Source organism: Argopecten irradians, chromosome 3 (genome assembly GCF_041381155.1).
Source record: "Argopecten irradians isolate NY chromosome 3, Ai_NY, whole genome shotgun sequence".
NCBI lineage: Eukaryota > Metazoa > Mollusca > Bivalvia > Pectinida > Pectinidae > Argopecten > Argopecten irradians.
Genome location: NC_091136.1, coordinates 55,076,629 through 55,102,458, shown reverse-complemented (window position 1 = coordinate 55,102,458; position 25,830 = coordinate 55,076,629). Strand labels below are relative to the sequence as shown.

General features: G+C 35.7%; 1 long non-coding RNA gene across 1 annotated transcript in view; it reads right to left on the bottom strand.

The window, feature by feature from the left end:
* Nucleotides 1-3,507: 3,507 nt before the first annotated feature.
* The window catches only part of LOC138319126 (uncharacterized), a 55,675-nt gene continuing 33,352 nt past the window's right edge, over nt 3,508-25,830 (bottom strand). The window contains exon 2 of the long non-coding RNA XR_011207960.1: nt 3,508-9,331. This is a non-coding gene — a long non-coding RNA (uncharacterized lncRNA). The remainder of the gene's footprint in view (nt 9,332-25,830) is intronic.

Sequence of the window (25,830 nt, the reverse complement as noted above, 5' to 3'; positions counted from 1 at the left end):
CCTAACATAATCCTGACAAAGTGTTGTTATTTTTTTGGTTGATCCGAAACCCAAGATGGCTGCCACAGCCGCCATCTTGAAAACACATTTTGAACTTCTTCTCAAGTTCTACCGGTGCGATTAGACTGAAACTTGCATGAAATGATCCTGACATGGTCCTGACAAAGTGTTGTTATTTTTTAGGTTGATCCGAAATCCAAGATGGCCGCCACAGCCGCCATCTTGAAAACATATTTCGAACTTCTTATCAAGTTTTACCGGTGCGATTTGGTTGAAACTTGCATGAAATGATCCTCACTTGGTCCTGATAAAGTGTTGTTATTTTTCGGGTTGATCTGAAATCCCAAGATGGCTGCCACAGCGGCCATCTTGAAAACACATTTTGAACTTCTTATCAAGTTCTACCTGTGCGATTTTGCTGAAACTTGCATGAATGATCCTGACATGGTCCGACAAAGTATTGTTACATCTCTGGTTGATCACAAATCGAAGATGGCTACCATGACACTATATCTAATTAATTTCCTATATGTTAAGGCCCTTGGGCCTCTTGTTTGAATAAAATTTGTTGAAAGAAATTGAAAATGATCCTGACATGTCTGACAAAGTGACACCTATATAATTAATTTTACTATTGCCAAGGTAGTCAGATGACCGTTAAGGCCCTTTGGGCCTCTTTTCTTTTGTAAAAGACTGATGTTGTTTTTCTTGATATTTTACTTCTATCAATATCATTTTTTAACATGTAGCTTCGTGATGAGTTTGTTGCGAAACAAAAATGTTCCAATGTACGTCCCTGAATATGACTTTTAAATGATATGTTAACAATTTAACCTGAGTAGTCGCACAATATACTTGGTATATGTTTGTTATATATGTGTACAACATGCTTCAAATTCCCATCAATGCATCAATCATCTTTCAAAACAATATCCTCAAAAACATTTTTACATTCGGTTTTACTTCCATGCCACCTTTTACGGACCATGACAAGATACATTTTCTTTGCATGTTTAAGGTGTACGTTTTATCGAAATCAAGACACACAGCGTACTTAAGACCAACCAAATAGTCTTATTCTATATATAAGAGATAATCTGCGTATCTGCACAAAGAATATGTCTACACTACAATGATTGTATTATTACCATTGTTCTAAAGGCTGCCAGTAAACGTTCATATGTACGTTATATATGTTTACAAAAATTTATAATACACTACGTAAGTTTAATAAAAGATTGATGTTAAAGATATGTGAATATTGGTTGACTCATAAAATACCTGTCTGTTTTAATTTGACGATAATTACCTGTTCTTTACATAATCGATATACCACGGCAGTCTCTTATTACTTGATTCTGAATGTCAGAATCATGCTCCCATGGGTCGGCTAATTTACAGGTGTCTTCTTTCTGATCTAGTTTCCTATATTTATGGGATTTCATTACCTGCTGAAGACATGACTGCTGTCTGTGATGGCCTAGACCTAGCAGTGTCCTCGATTTCACAGAAGACATGGAGGTGTCACTTGTAGAATGAGTATTTTGTCATTGTTGGCAGCTTTGCAATGCTTTGAATTCGTTGGCATTTTCGTCATTTAATTGCTTTCTTTTTGATCTTGTATGTAGTGAGTCAATGAACATTCATGGACAATGCAATGGTACATCAAAAACAGCTTAAGTGACCAATTATTAGACCAATGTTAACATAAAGACACACGTCTATAAAAGCCAAATTACATTTGTTTCTGTTTCCCTTGTCGTAAAATAAAACAAAATAGTGAAATCAACATCTGCACAATGTCGGGACATTGATGAGACTCGGCTATAAATTTCGTTCCACTTTAATTGGTGTAGCATGGTAAATGTGCATCGCTAGTGTTTATACTTTTATTTTGACATTTAATGCCAATTGTGTCTGGTATTCTGTGTTAAAACGATCCAAATGATCTATTGCAATATTAGGTTATTATTGAATCCGTGTGAACTATTTGTATATACAATAAACCTCATCAGTACGGCACATAAGAATTATATGTATTTCTGATAGAATATTACTTTTCCCTTTTCTTTTCATTTCCCACTTTATAATTATTACAGTTGCTGTTGTTTTGAAAAAAGGTGTTCCTTGTATATAGATACATGTAGCATTCATGGATAAATGGTGTTTGACGCACATTGCACACCACTTTACGATAAAATTGGAAAAAAGAATAAGGGTGATAATGTGTCAAACATTGAAAAGAAATCACTTGAATATAATTTACAGAGTAGGCAATGGTCAACCCGATCAACAATACAACTTCATTTGGCATCATTGTCCAAAGACATTGTGATCATGATGAAAATAATGACATGTTGTATAAATTCTATGGTATTAATGCCCCTCGGTACTGTTACAAGGGTTCAATGTCTTCAATAGTCGTAGTTATGTTACATCTATCTCTTTTATGCTGACTTATCAGTGTATCATTTTATCAGTTTTCCCTATTCATTATCCTCAATTCATTTGATGCACACTATAAGTGTCTGTTTTAAGTGTACATGCCTCCAGGAGCCACGCGCTGTTTCCACGATGAACAATACTTATCAGGGTTGTAATGTAGATCGCCAGATGTCCCCAGCCCGCTCCTTTCTCCCGAAGTGAACTCTTCTATTAGATTGTGCCTCATCTGTATCTTTAATGAGCCTCGATTTCCGTGACAAACAGCCATTGACTTCCCCAACCCTATCTAGTATGTTTCACTTCAATATGTCACAATACATTATCAGGCCACAATAGCTATAATTATGAGGTATTTAAAATCATATTTATCGTATAGTACGTTTTATTGGTTCCGGAAACAAAACATGGTCTAAGTGGAAAGGGGATGAAGATTTCGGATATGAAACCATATAATGAAGTAGGAATCCCGACACAAATCATCTGTTTAACGTTATTAGGAAGAGTCTTATAAACTATATAGGACATTCATTTCCCCGAGCTCCGTCCATCCGCACTTTCCCATTTAGACTTGGGAATATAAAATCAAATATGCCATCATATTCAGGAATATTTGAGAAAATGTAAGAACCCTATTCTCGGCTGATCCAGAAAGGAGAAAAAGAAGCATTATATGAAAAGAAAATTTTCAATGTTTTGTTTTTCACATTTGGTTTTCGCCAAACTGATATAACATTACATTTACATTATGTACGTCATTTATTTTATTGCTAATTGTTCATAGGTTATCTTGATGTTGTTGAAGTAGCGTGAAAGCTTGTCAATTCAACCCTTAGTCAAAACAGACTGAAATTATATGGATCTGCCTTGATGAATATTGACCTTTCTGAACTTCTTCGAAGCAATTTTCCATTGTAAACACACATCCCTGTTTCAGTTTATGATGTATGAGAATTGATTTAAATGTCGTGTACGAATAACGATCACCGATCTGACTAGCTGTCTCGCCGTCATCACCACATCCTTCCGAATCGAGACATTTTTGGAAGCATAACACAAAGGATGTTTCAACAAATATTTTCTTTATTTATATTTTAAAGAAAACATCATCAGCTACCAAAATCGTCCACCTGTCCAATCTCTTTCTCAGCATCATTAACATTCATACAATCTGGTCAGGTAAATCCCTGATCACCATCCTCAAATCCACAACCTCCAAAGTGCCATTATATCACATTGACAAAAATATAATTATAATTAATTATCTGTTCATATTATTTGTCAATCATTCTGGTCAATTCGTTACCATTCAATGGGCCAACATCAGTCAATTATCCAGCCACTTCCGCAACACACAGCAAAGTATCCTGAGCTTTACCGTGTAGTTTAATACTAAAACCATGTAAATAAAAACATGAATGGTAGGACTAGCGATTTTGAAATGTTTTTAAGCATTAATGGACTTTAAGCTTACATATAAATTTATAGTAAAGTTCAACGCAAAGGTCAACACAAAGGTCAACAGAGATGACGTAGTAGCAGTTTAAAAAGCGTTTTATCACCAGATATATTGACTGATGTGGCCAAAAAATCATCAGTATTTCACAGGAGAGGTAGTATGTGACAGTAGCTATAATAAAATGTCAGAAGCTTGGACATACAAAAAATAGAATGTATGTATCATGGCTTCAACACGCAATCAATAAAATGTATTAAAAGCTTCATCAAGTAAACAACGAAATATCGCTCATGATAAAACCTTTGGCATACAAACAGTGATTCAAGGTCGTATGCGATAGAGGCTTCGACAAACAAACGCTAAAATGTTGTGTGACGACAGCTGCATCGACTGATAGAAGCTTCGACACCGACAAATGATATCAGATCCAACAACACCTCGAGCCAACATCGCACGTTTATATCCATTGGGCCACTTTAAGGTGTCAATGTAATAGGAACCAGCAACAAAGTCACGAATTAATCAGTAACTATAAGATAACTACGATTAAAACAGTAGTTAAAAGATAGTTATTAATCAAGTAGTTCTGGTCACTGATACTATTTATATAAGTAAAAATGATAATAAAACATTGTAATGATAGAACAATGAGGAGCTACATATGTCATACAAGCAATGGAATAAGTGGTCTCTACCAACTGAAATGATATGACTGTACAGAATGTCATGTAAAGAAAGGCAAACATTTCTGTTAAAGATTTGTCAATATAATGATCACATATACTTAACACAGTTTAATAGCATACACAGTTATGTAACGGCGTATATACTGTAATGCAAAACATGAAATAGAATATATGCTTGCGTGATAGGGAAATGCACAAATGAAAATACATATTCGAGATCAAAGGTATTGTAATCTTACGACGAATGCTAAATAATTATAATTACTCATCTACTCTCATCGATATAGAAAGTGCTTGGTTGGACGATATGATGGATTTAGTGGTCAGAAGGGACAACTATGTACAAATGATTTCAGTGAATCATATATCTATATATACATATGTAATGAACTAAATTGTTAAGCAGCATTTCGCCATGTTGATACCAATGTTTACTATTGCGCCCTGACAATGGATAGCTAAATTACAAGTAAATGATTCTACAGAAACAAAGTTGATTAAACGGACAAATTACCGCAATAATGGATCGGAAATCAACACTACTGGAGATTCCAGTCTTCTGACACCAGAATATGTTACCATGGTTCCTGCCCTGTTGCTAAGAACCATTTGCTTTATCACAGATTACACGATATGACCTGAGAATTGATGCATGCCGAATCACATGGGTTTTTTTCTAGTTCAATGAAATAAAGGGAGATGAGTTGAAGAGTCACATGGTATATGATCAAGTTTGAACTCGGGACTCTTTATTTTGTGTCCATGACCCTGATTGCAAATGCATAAATTAATGAGTGACTACACATAGTCACTAGTCAATAACACAATCAAACATGATAAAAACAGAAGTATATCTACATGCGTCATTTAGAAAATAGCAATTTAAAAATCATATAGGAAAGATTGAGAGATTCTCTTACTTGGCGAGATAAAACTACAATATAATACATGTTTACCTTATGAATGAGGCAGCACAACAATTACTTTGTTTTCCTTGAAACACGTTAACACGAATCTTCATTGCATCTCAATTTTGCTTATGTTTGGCAATCATTTTATTGATTATCAATTAGATTAAAATTATGTAATGCTGTAGATATGATAAAAGAAAATCTACTTGATCTATTAAAACAGTTTCTGAGGGACAAATGTCAATATTCCCTATGTAACAAGAAGTTAAAACGGTGTAGTTAACTACAGTAGTTGAACCAGAAACAACCTTAATTTTGGCCTCATATCCTTTCAATCCATCTTTTTTTTAATCGAGAATACGTTTCGTAATTTTGATTAAACTTCGACAAATGTTATCAATAATTTCCTATTAAATACATTCTGTTATTTTGGTGATGTTTTTAATTAACATACTATATAAGGTAGGGAATGCTATCATCCTATGATACAATGGAAACGATCTAAGTATTGACGAACAAATAAACACATCTAACTGATCTAATGTAAACACATATATTACATGACAAAATGGAATCTATGCGTTCTATAACGACATGATCGAGGCAGCTAGATCATATTAAGGCTGATACACCATCAGATATACCTGAGCTCCTGATAAAGGCTAAATCAAATTCCGTCTTAGAGAGTACCTGTTGTTAAAGGTCACAGATGCCGACTTACCTGGAGCTGTACTGCTGACATTTCCTAATGGTCTTCATTACAATATCAGTTTGATATTCATTCTATTTGCAATACAGGTTTCAATATATATTTTTATAATTGGGAACCTGAAGAACGTGATTTGATTTCGGTCCGTATTGCGTGTTTAATTGGAAAGACACCTGGGAATTGTCCTCGAAATATTGTTTGATGCTTGAGACGACATCTTTATACTTTACTTTAAATAAGTGTTTTACCAGTAGTTTTACTTTGACATGTATTTATTACTAAATAGTGAATATCTCAGTTAAGGAAAACATTCATTTGTTTATAATAATAAAGAGTCTGGATATGTAAGCAGTAAGTTGCATTGTGAACTTTGGAATATGTCTTAGATTAGCTTTTCAATCGAGTAAAAAACAGTTACATGTATTACCTAATTGCTTAAAAAAAGAAGCTGTATCCACTACCATTAAGGAAAACAAAATAGAGAAGATGTGAAATGTAACACAACATCAATACTATACTTACACTATACTATCTTTCAACGAGCAGAAAATAAACGGATTATAAGGATTTAGTTAAAGATGCTCCACCGCTAACAAACGGTATTTTTTCTCTATCAAAAACAGGAGCAGGCTATTCAGTAGTTTTTCCAGTTACAAAAGTCACAATTTTTACACCATTATCATCACTGAAAATTGTTAGGTTCTAATTTTACGTCAAGATACAAATATCGATAATAATTAATTGCATCCCGAAAAAAAATCCATGGCACTGTGTCCTATATGGAATGAAGTTGAAGTACTGGTGCGCATGCACCAAAAGAAAAATAAATTATTTTATATGAGTTTCTGTGTTGATTAGACATATATATACACGACTAAACACCAATTATTATTTCAATGATGAGTATTGTTTAAGCTCTGTCGGCGGTGGAACATCTTTAATATCACACGATAGAAATATTAACCATCAATCGAAACAGAGAGTTTAGGAGGATTCTTCGTAATAAGAGAGGAAAATTATCACTGGAGACGTGTTTTGATTAGAGTTTCTTGCGACACATAACTTTATAACAGAGCTGAAAATTGTTCATTTTCATCACAATAACTTACAACCGTAACATAGGCAACATAGTGTACATCCATAGAAGTGTATTAAGAACTAATAAATATGTAAAGGATATTACGAGAAAGCAACAGTTTAATCAACCTATCTGACTTTCTCAGTAAATTGTTTTATGACAAGAGGTAGGTTTGTTCAAGACAATAGGGTTTTACTCAAAAAACCCATATGGCATAATCCTGAGAAATCCAGGGATTTTACTCATATTTACTTAAAAAGGCTAAGAATGTAATTCTTGATTAATGGCAATACACCCATTTTTAAACAGAAATAATAATTATATCTAAATACAATTTAATTCATAAGTATGTAATGGCAAAAACATATTAATATTCATTCAATAAAAACTAACATTGTAAGAACTGCATGTATTTACAAAGTGCCAGCACTTTTTACATGCCTCTGATTTATAACAGGTAGTTCTGTGGGAGTTACTCCCCTTTTTCGATAAAATCGCAGGTCCAGGAATGACTGCTCAAATTAAACAACACTTGGTACCTATAGGTCTAATAAAATAGGGAGGTTTCAAACCTTACATTACCAAACAATTAAAGCTGTGGACGTTTTAAAATATACATATTTGTACGTAGCATATGTTATACGTGGTAACTAAATATTAATTGCTGATATTGATGGAGACTCAAGATATGTTACACTTGATAGGACATCCACTCCATAAACACCTTATACCTTGTTATAATGACGATATCTTAGTGAGGATAAATAATTCTGTATAAAATGAATGCTGCACTAACCGCTTAGGGCTTCCTTATAAATATATTTTTGTTCAAAATGTCATGTTCCTACAAATACCATTATCTAATTGAAATGTCACAAATGTTGAAAGAGCACTAGAAAATAAAAGCATTTATGAACGTTTTTCCTTTTATGGATATAGTCTATACGATATAACAACGTTTCGATAAGATTGCAGCCATTTCAAAGTCACTTAAAATGAATCTATATCAATAAAGAAGACTTATATACAGTGTTTAAACATCTCGAGAATATGGATAAAGAAAATATTTACAAGATCCATTTTCATCAAGGCATAACTGCCTGGTTACCTCGTAGTTAGTCACAAACGTTCTCCTGCATATACTGCTAATATAACCCCAATACATACGGAATTATACATAGTACAACCTCAGACAAGATAATGGAGTTGTATCTCAAATACACGAACTTGGAGTATGCATGTTGTATTAATATAAATTTTGATATAATATATATAATAGTATATAGTTTAGGTTTTGATATATATACATATATTTATGTAATAATGATATATTTCATTAACACAAAGATAAGATGATAAATGGGGCGATGTGTTGTTTATAACAAAGAAAACAATATACAATGATAATTACATTCCAACAGGTTATTGTATAACGTTAGAGCCGAGGAGTGGAGGGTTGTTAGTACTTAGGTGCCATTATGGTCGGCAAAGGATATGGATGGTTATAAATTACTGGTATATAATCCATACAATACAATGAAAGTGTAACACTTTTTTTAAATCATGGCGTGTATATCAAGTAAAGATCATAGCCCTGATCTCCATAAGTCAACACTTCCTTGGCTTCTGACTTCATTGACACGATCGTTAATGTTTTCGTCTCTAGCTGTGTAAGAGTTCCCCCTGAGATGTACTCGTTTGTGTTTTTTAACAAGAGATATCAGGTTTAAGTAGAGTCAATAGCAGGAATTGTAATGTTTATTCTGTTCCTGAATAAATTGCTTTCCATCCTACAAACCAGTCACAATTTCAACAACCAGTAGACGTTATGTGTCCACCTCATAACGCTATGCCAATCAATGACGCCACACAAAGGTTGCGATATGTTGGACACACGTGAGTGGACAGCAAGGGTCAAGGTCAGTAAGCGCACGAAGGTTCCTCCACTGGAGTCAAAGCGTTATACGAGGAAGTGCTGATCGAACGGAAGGAAAAGATGGCCGGGTCGGAAATACACCGAGGTGTTCGAAGGGTTCCAGTCACTGTCTGAAACATACAAATAAAGTACACGTGTGTTAGCTACATCAATCAAAACTCAAATAAAAAGGTATTTTAGGATTAGTTATAACATTGAATTGATCAGAAGGTTCAATGTAGTCAAGTGTACATTTTGATGGATCGAAGACATTCAGAAACACAATAACTATGCATATGTAAATAAATCCATGTCTTTTTATTTATAAGAAATTTTGAGTTTTGATTTAACATGACATGGATATTAAGCAGGCCCCAGTTTATCTACTGGCCTACTCCTCTTGTCTCTACTATCTATATCATCCGTCAACATCACTCATACCCACACCGCTATTACCCAAAACCATTGCAGACTTTTTCAAACTCCATCCTCGTTAAAATGCGTGGAGTCTGTAGCATTATCACTGTCCACATCCGCTACTTATTACTGGAAACTTAATAAGGTACAGGAATGTATTGAACGCTGATGAAAATTATTTTAATTTCAAGTTTATTTATTGAAGAAATGTTGACATCATTCAATCGATTTATTATAATATAATAAACCCTATGAAATACCAATGTTAACAGAAACGCCTGTTGTTTAGCTTGAGCATCAATACTATATAGAATTATATATTTTAAAAATTGGCTAAAACTTCATTCTACAAACCACTTGTGCTTTCTTGGCGATATTAGTGTGGACTATTTTATTTTATACATGTTACAATTGGATTTATGATATTTTGAAATATATTGGCATTTTGAATTCCTTCTTGATTTTTTAATTATTCTTATAATATAGCGGATTTGTTCAATAGACACTGGAAATATACATGATATATACACAACAAAGCACACCGAGCGCAGGTTGATTAAACACGAGAGTCTGAGCAAGGATAAAACAACCGGCGTCTACAATTCCTTTTTCATGTCGGAATTGGCTATTACCATGTGGATGGTGGACAGCGGAGACAGGAAATGATACTTAAGAAAGTGCAGACGTGCCTGCACTGTGGGAGACTCGATAGTATATCTCGACACAGGAAAAATGTTACAGTGCTGTGGCCAAGGCAACATGCCTCAGGCCAGGCTCGCTGTGATGACAAAAAACGGTTTCAAAGTGCTCAGCATAAGTGCTGCTTCATTCCAATGGCAAAAGATGACAAAGGATTATACGGATGGGAAAGAGTCAATGCACCAGCAACTTTGAACAGCTGAATAAAAAAATAAAAACATAAAAAAAAACGAAATAAAAACAGCAATTTTAAGTTTTTAAGATATTTTATTCAGCACTGGTGCTCTCTCTGATAGACATCTACAACAGTTTGATATTCAAAAGATAATTAGGTTCCCAGCATGTAGAAAGGGATACAGGTCTGTTACAAAGATAGTGTATTAACAGAGAACAGAATAACTAGATCACACAAACACATACGTAGTCAACAGGAAAAGTATCAATATAATGGATTGAGATCAATTATAAACTAAAAGAATATTTTCAAACCACATCTCGATAGAGTTTATCGTACAAATTCCATGTCTGCAGTCCCAAACTGATACTAGTATATATATCATTTAGATAGTTTCATACAATGTAGTTTCAACAAGCATTCTCTTGAATTGGTACTTCTGGCATTTTGTTCTTCTAACCTTGACAAAGCTAAAGGTATGTCTTGTTTTGATATTTCCTAGCTTGATGTCAGTAGCAATTTTCGCTGGCTAAATCTTTCAGGTTTTATTAGCATCTTCTGCCTTGTGAAGAGGTTAAACATAGTATCATTTCATAGTATAGCCGTGAGAAAATATGGCATGAGGAAAAACGATAAAAACTATCTGTACGTATACCCCCTTCCTAGTGGGAACGTTCGCCCCATCACCCTCCCCATCGCTCTAATGACTGGCACCCCACACTTACCATAAATTTCATCATTTCATTTACAGCCAAGATGTATATCAAAGTTTACCGGTAATAGGCCCATCATCGGGATAACTTACTCGTTTTTACCTATTTAATTTATTACTGATATGATTGCCGAGTTATTGGCCTGAATTATGATAAAGTATGGACACAACAGGTAACCAGTATAGTGCTGGTCTGCCATGAGACAGGCTCTCTCGCTTGTCTTCAGCTCACGGTTGAACGTTGATAGATCAAATTAGGCACGCGCGGCGATCGCCAGTAATGGCTACCTTGACCAGTAGGTGGCCTGTAACTGATGATATCGTTTTAATTGCGGACTCGGTAAACTAATCGCATTAGACTGAAATATCCATACTAAATCAAATAGCCCATGCACTTTTAAGAAATACTATCTTCTCTTTCCCCTTTCGCCTTCTGTTGCTTATAAAGCAATTGCTCTTGAAAAAGATCCTTTGTTGACATAGGAAGTAAAATGTTCATTCAATCATATCATTTCTATAATCGCTACCATTACACTGTCCAACAGGACACAATTAAATGCAATTTACTAAAAAAACATCTTGTCAATTTGAAACAGAATTGTGATTTATATATAAATCCGAAATCGTCTGGTATCCATGTTTAATGAGAATATGCTTAAAAAATGGTAAGTGATATATCCCTATCCTATTTGTTACTGCCGTTGTACTAATGTTTACTAACAAAAAAACAACTTTATGAACCCCACACTTTGTCAATAAGATCAATCAGATAGCCCCGAGGAACAGAGTTCTTATCCTCAACTAAACTAGGCATGTCCTCTTTAGAGCAAGGTCTCCATTTCCCAATAGCTCCTTCGGCCATAAAGGCAACGTCTCTTTATTGGTAAAGCAAATTGACATCAATCGGTGGAGACGATCAACAAAAATGCCATCTATAAGCAATGTACCTGTAAAAATTTAATCGTTTTGGTATTCTCTTTTTTATGGTGCCTGAAAAATGTCACAAATATGCTATGGCCCATACTAATCAACAATTATAAATCCTGCAAGCTGTACATATATGAAATTATTCCACCCACAAAATGTGAAAAATAACCAACCACAACTTCCCTTACATAGGATATTGACATTGTACCAGAAACCTATGTAGCATGACCATCGATGAGACCTGAGAGTAACATGATATTAGATGACATTGTGTAAACAGTCTGATTCTGGCATCTATTGTGACAGCGCTAGGTAGGTATAGTGGTCAAAACTGACCGCTGTGCTATTTCCTACCGCCTGATATAGAACCTGCTGACAAGCATGTTGAAGATTGTGATAAAGTTTCTCCCACTGACTGTAGGAGACCACCTAGCTGCACGTTAGTCAGTCCTTTGTTTATTTTTCATTCAGATATCATTACATACCAGAAGTATTTATACCAGACATAAATACCACAGGGCTGTCACACATGCATATGTCACTACATAAGATCCTCGTATATAAACATTATACCGTCCACCATCTGTAGATGTGTATGAATGAAATTCTTCCCCTTGACCGGCGGTCAAAATTTGACAGGATAAGGAATGCCACCCATACACTTAGGTTTCACTGACCCCGCATATCACTGGCCAATATTGACGTACGATAGTAGGAACTCAACAAAAGCATAGATAACATTAACAAAATATCATATCCGAGTGAAATATATCAAGGACCTCAAATTTATTGATTTGATAATACAATGTATCAATATATGCATATTGTCTATCATGGCCGCATATTAGCCATGCATGCGTTGTGTCCTGCACATCAATCTTTTCCAACTAGAGTTAACATATGTGTTTAACACAGAACATCATATGTTGTTTTAAAATTGTTGTATGACACTAATCTAAATATCGATTTTACTTGACCTTGCAGCATCAACTTTCTATATCGTAAAAATGATATGATATTAAGATTTTATAAGTGTAGATGGCCTATGTATGTTTGTTATTCAAACATGTGAGTGAATAATTGACTAAATATTCTTTTATTGTTCAATCTAGAATATTTAGTGCAATGTAACGAAAGTAAGTTACTAAGTAGCAGAACAAAGGTATTTATGAACGTAAACTACTACAAAGCTGCTAACGTTATCTATATACGTACATACAGATCAAAGGTTGGCCACATCGCGTTTTAACTTTACCCTTTCTCGATGAGAAGGATTTCAAGTGGTCGATCAGTGACGTAGGGAGTTGTCGGAACAAATGTTCTGGGAATACATAACATGCAAACATTATTACAGCGATCCGCTATGACTCATTCCATGTAGGACAGATTCGGTATGTAATTGAATAATCATGAAATATGACATTGGTCTTATATTGATAGCTATCTTGAATGTTTCTCCTGACAATCAAAAAGCTAGTGAAGTGTTCCAGTAATAAGAGTATACCTATACCAATAATGCAGAGCGAGGAATTTAATGTTCTGTCTTTTATCGCCAATGGAAACAAACTGATATGAGATATGTCCGCGGAGAAGTACATTTAGATTAAAGGCTTCAAACAAATAGTCAAGACGGCAAGGCATCTTTTATACCAGAAAGAATTAAACCTCTTGTATTTGAGGGATTTATTATTTCTGAAACTCGCTTGCAGAAACCTGATCAGAAGGATTACTTTAGAATATAAATTGAAAATTCTAGCCTTCCAGTTCTGCAATGCGTTTTTGTTTTTGCTATAGCTGCCTGCAAATTAAGACACATTGAGAGAAGTAAAATCCATGTAATAAATCGGCTTTGCCGATCAGTCTTCCCAAATAGGGTTTCTCTGCTCTCCTCTTACATCAATAACGAGGTTGTTGCTACCAGTGCCGGAATACACCTGAAGGCTCCTAATGGGCAATATCATATCTCATGATTTCAGGTGCAGTGCTGAATCGACATAATTATCTCAAGTCCTTATGGACCCTGTTTTACCTGGGGTCAAACCTTGGACCCGCAAAAGGCTATTCGTGTGTGTCATTAGCGTTAACAATATGATTGGCGATAATTTGACTGTCGATTGGACGTCGTGAAGGTGGCACTGGTACAACAGTTAACGGAATTCCGCAATCGACTGATTGATAGAGGTGAATCACCATCTCGAACATCATGACCAGTCATTAGAAAGGACCCTGTTCGAGAAGGGTCACTAATTTGGGTTTGTTGTGGTAACAATAGAGCTGACCTGGCTGTGTTTGGCTGACCACTACCTGATAGGTGGAGTACCTGCAGGTGACATGCACAGAGGGCCTGACCGATATGCCCGATATCGCCTTTGTGTCCGGGACCAACAGCCAGGATACCTCGTCACAAATTCTAATAGATATGACAATTCGTGATAATTATCAGAATTGGATACCTCAAGTCTTGACATGATGTCAAAGGCCGAATCCTTCCCACACTTAAGGGTCATGGGAGTCGTTGTGGTAACAGTTATTAATTTGACAACAAACTTTTATTGTTGAAGGGAATACTACGGGTAATAACGGCATTTAAATGATAAATCTGAATCCCCGGGGACCTTTATTAACGTTTTGGTCAAATGCTGTCACCATGTGTCACGTGTGTTATTTATTGTATAGTATTTACTTGTCACCACATTACTTTTAAAGCAAAAAATAGCGACACTATATTTTAATTGAAATTTATTGCAATTATAACACTTCCGATGCTTAATTAAAGCAAATTTGAGTTATACGAAAATGCCATCGAACGCCATATAAACTTTCATTAAATTCCACTTTGCTACAGCTATGTCTAGCAAATTAATGAACCAATACTTCTCCGCCGTCTAATTAAATATTAATAAAGCTTTCACAAATGCTTCTGTTATATCTGTGTACATTTTGTACATCACGTAATCCACTGCACATGTCGTAGTTTCTACATAATATATTACAAGACAATATCTCCCATGCGTGTCTGAATAGTTCAGTTGATATACTTTGTGTGCTATAAATAAGTATCATATTTTAGAATGTTGCAATAGTAGCCAAATCAGTAGAGTTTTATTTTTTCAAATAAAAACAAACTGTTTTCCTAATGCAATTATTTATTCTTTAGCAATAAGTAAAAAGATATATAACTGTTTCACGTTTAATAGCATTTAACAGTAATAGCTAGTCTTACGTTTATGCTGGAATGTTCACCAATTCTAAAATCCTGTAGGTGCACAAGGTACCAGTGGTTGTGATTTTCTGGTTTGAATCATGATGAGCAATAGCTAAGAGTAGACGCCGATAATGGCTCCACTTAAGTGATTTAAAGTGCCTTTTTACGAAAAATCACCATCAATTGTGCATCCCGAGTGACTCAGTGATGTAAACAGTCAGACAATGGGACATAGAGGCTCGTAAGCGGAACTTTGCCGTCAAAACCAATGGTTTTAACCTTTTGAAATGCAACATTATGTTTTTTAAAAGTCTTTTTAAATAATGTACATGTATATGCTTTACAGTCCTATCAAGATTTTTTGGGTTGGGTTTGATTTTAGTTGAGTTTCAGTTTGCTGATCTCCTATCATTTCTATCATTAAAGATGCTCCACCGCTGACAAATGGTATTTTTTCACTATCAAAAACAGGAGCAGACGATTTAGTATTTTTCTTCAGTTACAAAAGTTACTTACTTTACACCATTACCACCAATGAAAAGTTTGAGCTTCTAATTTTACTTCAAGTTAAAAATATGAAAAATAATTAATTGCATCCCGAAAAAAATCCGTACCACTATATCCTATATGAAATGAACTAGTGAATGCGCATGTACCAAAGGCAAAATAAATTATTTTATATTATTTTTGTGTTAATTAGACTATCATATACACGATTAAACACCAATTATTGTTCAAATGATGAATGTCATTTTTGGTCTGTCGGCGGTGGAGCATCTTTAAGTATTTGGTCCATCGACAACGAGGACGAATGAAGTATGACATCAATGACTTATACATTATTTTCTGAAGTCTACAACAAGGATGTATGAAGCATGACATCAAGAACTTTTAAAATTATTATCTGAGGTCGAACTACAATGTATATGTTTAACCTTCTATATCAATGCCATATCAACATTCTATGTATCTTATAATCCAATCCACCAAACTACCTTTCATTTCCATAAATTTACAAGAAGCGACATTACAGGAAATATTTTGCAACCTGATATGTTTTACAAATATATTTCTCAATTGCCAATACGCAAAATCTTGATTTTATAGATAAGTGATAAAACGTTACAAATTGTACTGTATTTATTTTCATCACACATTTATTCCAATATCTAATTTCATCTAATTTCATTAGCACTATACAATGCATGCTAAGGTAGCAAATAGTCTACCTTTACGGGTCTAGAGAGATGACGGATGTGTATTAGCCGTGCAGCTTAGCGGTCGCCTGACCGCGTGGCAGACCTTTAGTCCCTACTGACATCAATGGTGAAGTACAATTATCGGTTTTGTTGGCTCGCATGTTAGGGTTAAAAGAGCACGGATACAATGTCCCTTTGGGACTTCATCCATGATATAGTTTGAAACGGAAAGGTGTCAAAAAATGGAAACGTTTCCTTATTATCTAAAAAGGATACATTTGGGCAATTAGTACAATTCTAGCGGGCACGAACTTTAGTCCGAGCTCTGAGGTGTCACTCGGCTTTGTCCATCAGATAATGAAACCCACTTGGATCCTTTGGGGCCTTTTCGGCCGGAGTGATAAGCTTTGATTTGTGATGGTAATGGATGCGAGACGGACAAGCGGTCATCTTTGCTGGATATGCCTTATCACCATCTTCTCATCCCTACATTATTCAATCCGGCCATACATGCAAACATTACTACACCAATGCAGACGAAGCCTTCCTTTGATTATACATAATTTTACAGGTAAAACAATAAATGAACCAATGAAATACACATAAACCAGTAAATTGTCGTTTAAAAATATTAGCGTTACCATTTAATTGACAATCGATACGTTTGACATCCCCTATTTTACACTAGAACCTGTAGGGTGGAGTACTAACTACCAAACCATGCATGTCCAATATTTGTTTATGATCAGAGGAAGAGAAAGTCGATCTAGCCATTTCCATTTAATGTGTGGACATATATCCTCACTTATGCAAAAATAAACAGTACAATACCGACCATAGCGCTCCGATTATCATGTCTGTCTTAGTGAAAATCAGAGCAACCAGGGCTACGCATTTAATGTTAGGAAAATAGAAAAGATAAAGCGTATTGTTATTACATTTTGCTATTGATTAATATCATAATTATTGTACTCTTGTCTTTTGTAATATTTCAACACTTAAAATGAAGTTCACAGATTTTAATCATCTGAAGGCAAATTTCTGTAAATTAAAGAAACATGTTAATTAATGTAGCTGCATTTATTTTCTTTTGCTTTTTATTTAACTTTATCCATCTTGTGTGCATAGCAATTCATGACAAGTAATTTCAAAATCCTTATATGGATTTACAAGAATACAGACTTAGAAGTTTTGTAAATGAAGAAGTGGCATTTCAGTAAAACAAATATCAATAATGATAGCGGAACAGTTGACACTGTCATGACCTTCGCCTGGCTATCATCGTAGATGGAGTAGAATCCTGATGGACAACGCTTACACAAGACGCCACGGTCTATGTCTCCAGAGACCGGAGACGGTGATCTATTAACATCAGGACGTATGCATCCACATTCACACAACATCTTATTAAATATATGCTGTCCAGGAGTAATGGACGAAGGAGTGTTTTATCACTCATTCACCACTGTCTTGTGTCAAATTAATCCCAGCTTACATCAAAATAGCCATCACAAAAATAATGAATTGGTGTCCTTTCCATTTTCTCCTCATGGAGACCAGAGCAAATTACTTAATGAGAACGACGTTTTCTTCTCATTTAATCATTACAGTTTAATGGTGGCTACAAGATCGGCAAAATGTTTTGGATAAAGTACAAGAAAATTAATCACTTCATTAAAGCTATTTTTTCCTCACACTCACAACTGTAGAAAAAAATATCAAACTCAATGATCAATTTGAAATTTAGAAACATAATCTAGAAAACACATTTCGTTTCAAAATGACACAATGCATTCTGCTGAAACATTGGTCAAGATACTCCAAAGTGTACATAAATAGATAAAATATAAACTGTTATTTAAGTGTAGTTTCAGCTGCGAGTCGGTGATCAACTGTAATATCAGTTTAACACCAGCTGTGGTATCAGTATAATACCAGCAACTTCGGCATCAGTATTACACCAACTGTGGTATCAGTATTACACCGACTATGTATGGTATCAGTATTACACCAACAGTGGTATCAGTATTACACCAACTGTGGTATCATTATTACACCGACTGTGGTATCAGTATTATATCACCTGTAGTATCAGTATTACACAAACTGTGGTATCAGTATTACACCAACAGTGGTATCAGTATTACACCAACTGTGGTATCAGTATTACACCAACAGTGGTATCAGTATTACATCACCTATAGTATCAGTATTACACAAACTGTGGTATCAGTATTACACAAATTGTGGTATCAGTATTACACCAACAGTGGTATCAGTATTACATCATCTGAAGTATCAATATTACACTGACTGAGGTATCAGTATTACACCGACTATGGTATCAGAATTACACCGACTGTGGTATCAGTATTACACCAACAGTGGTATCAGTATTACATCACCTATAGTATCAGTATTACACAAACTGTGGTATCAGTATTACACAAATTGTGGTATCAGTATTACACCAACAGTGGTATCAGTATTACATCATCTGAAGTATCAATATTACACTGACTGAGGTATCAGTATTACACCGACTATGGTATCAGAATTACACCGACTGTGGTATCAGTATTACACCAACAGTGGTATCAGTATTAAACAACAGTGGCCTCAGTATTACACCAACTGTGGTATCAGTATTACACCGGCTGTGGTATCAGTATTACACCAACAGTGGTATCAGTATTACACCAACAGTGGTATCAGTATTACACCAACAGTGGTATCATTATTATATCGACTGTGGTATCAGTATTAAACCAACTGTGGCATCAGTATTACACCAAAAGTGGTATCAGTATTACACCGACTGTGGTATCAGTATTACACCAACTGTGGTATCAGTATTACACCAACATTGGTATCAGTATTACATAAACAATGATATCAGTATTACACCAACAGTGGTATCAGTATTACACCGACTGTGGTATCAGTATTAAACAACAGTGGCATCAGTATTACACAAACTGTGGTATCAGTATAACAGCAACTGTTGTATCAGTATTATAACAACTGTGGTATCATTACACAAACTGTGGTATCAATATTACACCGAGTATGGTATCATTACACCGACTGTGGTATCAGTATTAAACAACAGTGGCATCAGTATTACACAAACTGTGGTATCATTATTACACGAACTGTGGTATCAGTATTACACCAACCGTGGTATCAGTATAACACCAACTGTGGTATCAGTATTATAACAACTGTGGTATCATTACACAAACTGTGGTATCAATATTACACCGAGTATGGTATCATTACACGGACTGTGGTATCAGTATTACAACTGTGGATTCAGTGTCAGTACAACAATAGTTGTCATTACAGTACAATACTAGCTATGGTATCTTCATAATAACATGATTAATTTCAGTATCACACTATCTGTAATTTCAGCATGAGCTATCAGTGAACAATCTAGGTTAATTAAAGCTGAAAAAAAAACACTAAAACCATTTATCAAGCTGATGTAGTGTGCAATCAGGGTGCCGCGGAAGCTCCATCTATCAGGCAGAGTACTGTAACATGGCGGGTTTATTACTAAAACATGGACAGATCACATGTTCTGCCAATGGATTCATATGAATTAATGTCTTAAAGCATGTTCTCCGTGCTTGTTGTACGTGGCGGTGAGCTCCTGTAATTCCAGTATCTAAATGCTTGTCTCGGAGTTCGTCTAGTATTCAGCACACTCGCAAATTTACCTTATCGGTACAAAACGTCAAGCTAATTATTCAAGATTGGCTGCTCTTTTATGGAACAGTTCAGGGAAACGAGCAGATTAGGTCATCTACAAATTTGAATTCGTATGAATCATCAGCGCGGAGTTGTTTTTTTGTTGTTTTTTTGGGTTTTTTTTCTTTTAGTTTGAAGAATTTACAAATGTAAAAGCATGCAGAACTATAACCATTGTTTAGATACAGTAAATCCAATGGTCAAGGTCACATCGCGTACAGGACCCGTTAGCGTTGTTAAAGTCGTTGACCTTTACCTATGCATCTATCCTAATGAACTATTGTGCACCAGTATGCGGGCTGTCACTGTAAGCTGGAGTGTATTGTCCACTGAATTGCGATGCTGTATTGGCATTAATGAGTTGATACCCTGCTGCCATACGTTGTCTTTGGTGCCAAGAAATTGTTTGTATGTATAGGAATTTTGATTTGTCAAAATTTTAATGCATGTAATATACTGTTTTTTGTTTTATGTTTTTGTTTTGTTTATTTATACAGACTGGAAAAATGTAAGTCTGAAGAGCGTGAATATATTTTCAATCTTATTTTTCGTGTCTGGAACTAAAGCCCAATCAACATCCTTTGTCATCCGAAAAAGAATAAACACATTCAAATGATTAAGATGGATCTTAACACGTAGAAAACCCTGTTCATAATACATGACTGACGCTTGGTTGTTTTACAGGGGAAAAAACATTTTCTATGATATAAGTTATATTTCATATTAAAACAATTCTCTGGAAAAACAAGGAAATGATTTAAACAATTTTTTCTCAAACTTTTAACAAGTTCTACCATCGTATTATTTTGCCTCTGAACATCTGAATTCGAATCATGTGTGTTGATTGTGTTGTTGGAGGCGCGTTGATTGGTAAGATAAGTGGTTTACTAGCGTTGTTTAGAGTCACATTATCTCTGTCTCCTCATACGTATCAGTTTAATCCGGCCAGCGGAGGGCACAGCTTCCATTACCGGTGGGAATCATCTCAAAGCAGGAGCATTACTTTGAATTAACGATTCGTATTTCTTATTAGTGGGCGCACACTTGATAGAAAACATAATTTGCCTCTCGAAAGTACATCATAATTTCTAATCATGTAGCCTTAGTCCCGTTACTAGCAGCCCAATCAACACCCTTTGTCAACCGAGAAAGACCACATTAAATTGAAAAAATCGAATTATGGCAAGCCCTACAGCACCTCAATGTAGTGGTCAGAAAAGTGTTGAATGACCATCAAGACTTCTTACAATTAGTGATGTATTTGGTCAAGACAGATGCGGACCGATATGTTTGAAATGACTGTTTCCTTTCAAGTGTGGGGCTAAAACAGGAAAGGTTTCTCCGGGCTTTAGGTCAACTATTATGTCCTTTTGTGCTGGGTGTTGGAGGGAAACACTGGCAGTAATTAGACTTACGTTACAATTAATGTGTTATTCTATCGGGACATGACCATAAGCAATAATTATCTACACTCTATACATGAGGACTGCAGATGGTATTACACTTATAAACGGTTCCCTATAGGCTAAATGACATCTCAATTAGGACCCTACCACACAAAAAGTGCGCGCAAACAGTCTGTCAATTTCATTGTTGACAGTATTATGGAGCATTTGATTTTCTTTGATGTATAAAGCATTTCTGCCACAGCAATAACTGAAGAACCCGTTTTTTATTACTCTTCCTATCTTCTCCTCTTGGTCATCAAATTATATCTGTTAAAAACAACTGATACTCTACAAATGTGATAATGAACATTTCTTCCTAGTTCCTTTGTATACATAAATAGCAGAGATGACAAATGGAGATCACCATTTGTATATTACCCAACAGACGAAGATGTCGGTTTCCGCCGTCGTAGAGAACATAAAGTCAGTCAACGTGCTGGTTGTCGTTCTCGACACGTGCTTCCGCTCTCGAGTTACGTAAGACATGTCCGAAACTTTGTCAAGCAGGATATGCGTACGTGACCTAGAATACGCGAACAGACTTAAAATTATTCAATTTATTACAGGCCTAACGGACATTGGAAGATCAATCCTGCTTTAAAACCGTTCTATTTTTGTCTAGCCGTACAGCAGCAGACAAAGCATTACATAGCAAAGGTAATCAATGCCATTAAACCGGTTAGGTTTTCTTCGTGCACTGGCTTTTGAGTATGGCTTTATATCAAACTTTTAAAGCTTCGGTAGATATTAGCCCTCGGCTTCAGTACCAAAACAGATTTATATATCAACTACATAACAATCGATACAACTATTAGACGTGTCAGTGAAACATATGAAAGTTTTATCGTCTGTGATTGCAATTGAATTCAAAGCCAAAAAACACCAAACCATCCAGTGACTCATTGGTGCATTCTGCTTTGAGAAAGCCGCTATTCCAATTGGATTGTCAAAAATTAAAACAGGTTGATGGATCTAGCATGTGCAGGAAGGAGTTTGATATTCCACAGAAAGTATCACCAGAAACCATCTGTTCTGGCCGTAAGCTTCTAGAAGATCGTTTCACAGGATGTCCGTCGCCACGATACACATATAACCGGGATTAACATACAGATATATGTGCATTGCTATCCATTTAAAAACATCTGGCGGCTTATTTTACACAACATTTCCCTAACTAAATTTTCAAAACAATTTCGTTCAGATTTTATTTTCCTAATGCCAGTCTAGGTATCGATTCCAGGCTGTTTTGAGGAGTTATTAGACCTAACGCTGTATTGGCCACTTGTCTGTATACTTGAGGAGAGACACCTCTCACCGAATTGTCGTCTGGTAAAACTCTTTATAACCCCTGCTGTTGGTAGTAATAGCCCTAACGCTAAGTCTTTCTCTAAGTCCTCATTAAAATATCATCAAAATACTCAGTGCGAAAGTCAGATAAAGGTCACATATCTGGCATTAAAGTTTGCCAAAGTTTACAGGTAAAACATAATGGAATGGATGGATCTCTAACATGTTCCATCACTCTGAAGCTGCTCTATTATTATTTACCAACCATCACGTAACTGTCATGGCTGTCGACGTCCTTCACCTTACCACAGTATTTGGAGACTGTCATTTATTTCAGTGTGAAATGCCTTTTCTGAATAATGGTCGTGGAAGGATCTGACGCGATATCTCGGCTATCTTTTCCAGTTTGGTAGCTCCAGACACAGCAAATGAAATCAGAATTCAATCCTCATATCTGCTTGTGTCAGCCATTGATTTTGTGTATCCGTACCACTGCCTAAGCAGCATATATCTTTCACCATGTATATCTCTCATGCCTAATAGTTACGTGTCATGCTTTTCAAAATGCTATGTACTGTCTGATTTATATATTTTATATATTTCCTACCCTTCAACTTAAGTATGGCTTTTCAACATTTCACGAGTAGATATACGTACAGATGAAACAATTATACCGCTGTGATTGCCAACTCATTGCGGCTCCCAAATAATTGTCTTGATGAACAACTTAATGGCGTATGTGTAATCAGCAAGTCGTATCGACTTTCTGCTGTCACGTGACAGGTTCACGTCAATACGGAACTACTTATCTAATGGGTAATAACACAACTGATACCTTCTTTTAACCTAACTCGTAGACAATTAGAGATCAGCAGTTTATTCCACACATGCAAAGTACTACAACACAAGGCGAGTGTTAAGCACTAAAATATATCAAAAGAAAGGGTTTTCAGTCCTTGACAAAAGCGGTTGCTTAATAAGGAGGTTTAAAATTTCTCATTGTATTTGATGTAAAATGCGACATGTGTGTGCTTAATCTTGCGGATTTCCTACTAACACCTGTGATTTTACTGTTATAATTACCAAGTTCCTGTTATTAACTACAAATTCCAAGGTCGTTTCCCGCAAAATTGACCTTCAAGAATTTGGCAGGCCCTATTGTATGTTAGTGTTGGCACCGCTGATGGGCAGTCTGGCCTTCTGAAACAAGGTTCATCAACACTCCATTCTGACATTGGCAAGTCAGTCGGCCATTTCTCAACTTATTTCTTGCAACACAATGAGGATAAGTAAGCCCCAGACTTATTACTTTATAATGACCGAAAGATAATTAATCTAAAACCTGACTGATTGGCCTTGAACGAGAAGAATGGAATGCAGTTGTATTATCCAAGAAAATGTTGACGATGTTGGCAATTTCGACAGAAAAACGAATAAGGACGATAAGACTTATGTTGGCGCTTGTTGGAGCTCCCGACCATGGCATGACATGGGAAAGCTTTTAGCCAGTACTAGATAAGGACACGCGACTAGAGCTAGTTCGAGCTCCTGTTATGGGACCAGAACGGGTGCCCTACAGCTCACACATATTTCACTCATAATCACCTCCACATATAAACTCTAAGGCCTTGTTTAACTACAAGATAATGTTACAGCAGCACACATATACTACAGTTGATATATTCAATCTTACAATGGTACAGCTGACGCGTAACCGAATCAAAGGCGACGTCTTTACTACAAGCCAGATAATGTAGCTCCAAGGAATTGGACAGGAACACTTGTAAATGTTTCTTTCGTTTAATTCACAACGTTTACTTAGAAGCTGCACATTTATAAAATAGTTGCTAAATGAACAGATTTGTTGCTGAGTAAATAATTGGACAGCGTTCAATTGTGAAAACATATGGGTTTCCTCTCAAGACTTTACATAGTGAACTTAAAGCCTTAAAATAAAAACATCAAAACATACCTTTATGTATTGGAGTGTCAAGTTAAGAAAAAATATTCCGTGGTGAACTTTAATGTGAGACATGATAACGAGAGCCCATAGATGTAAAGTTGTGTTGTTTAATTACAGGTAATGGAGGAAACAATTATTCCTGATCATGACATTTGCCTACTACAGCAACATCAAAGGGAACATGTAAGCCTTAAGCCTTCCTACGTGTGTAATAAAGGTTTTTACAAACATGGACATACAATTACTAATAGGATTTGTCAGCAGCTATCCGCGTCTATCTAGCGCAGTTTTTATCAAAGGATCCGGCAGAGGTCTGGTATTTAGTCAGAACTATTTAGATTTTAACCTCATTTTTTGTGTAGGTCAAATGCTTCACCTGCCAAGTTCCGGTCATAGCTGGGATCATAACCATCGGCTGACCGATGACCAGTCAGCCTCCGCATTCCTGGCACGATACGCCTGGGCTGACCGCTAGTTTATCACTTTCCAACAGAACTTTATAGATCATTAACATAGCCCTATCTGTTATAAAGATTCTCTGTTTGTCAGACGTACACGCGTGCACATTTACAGTTGGGTTTAGAACGGGCGATATCAAGGAAATCAGCGCAAGGAAAGCTTTATTATGTTTATAAAAATATAGGGAAATAATCAGAATGACCATCAACGCGAAGGATAAATCGGAAATCAATCGGATTGTTGGAAATAAAATTGAAATCTAGCATCAAAGTCCTATGGCACGACTCAGTTGTATTTCGGATCGTTTCTGTGGCAGCACAAATAAATAGAATAAAGCATGTACACCATGACGTCTTTGAGTGGAGTCCGTGCACGAGGGGTCA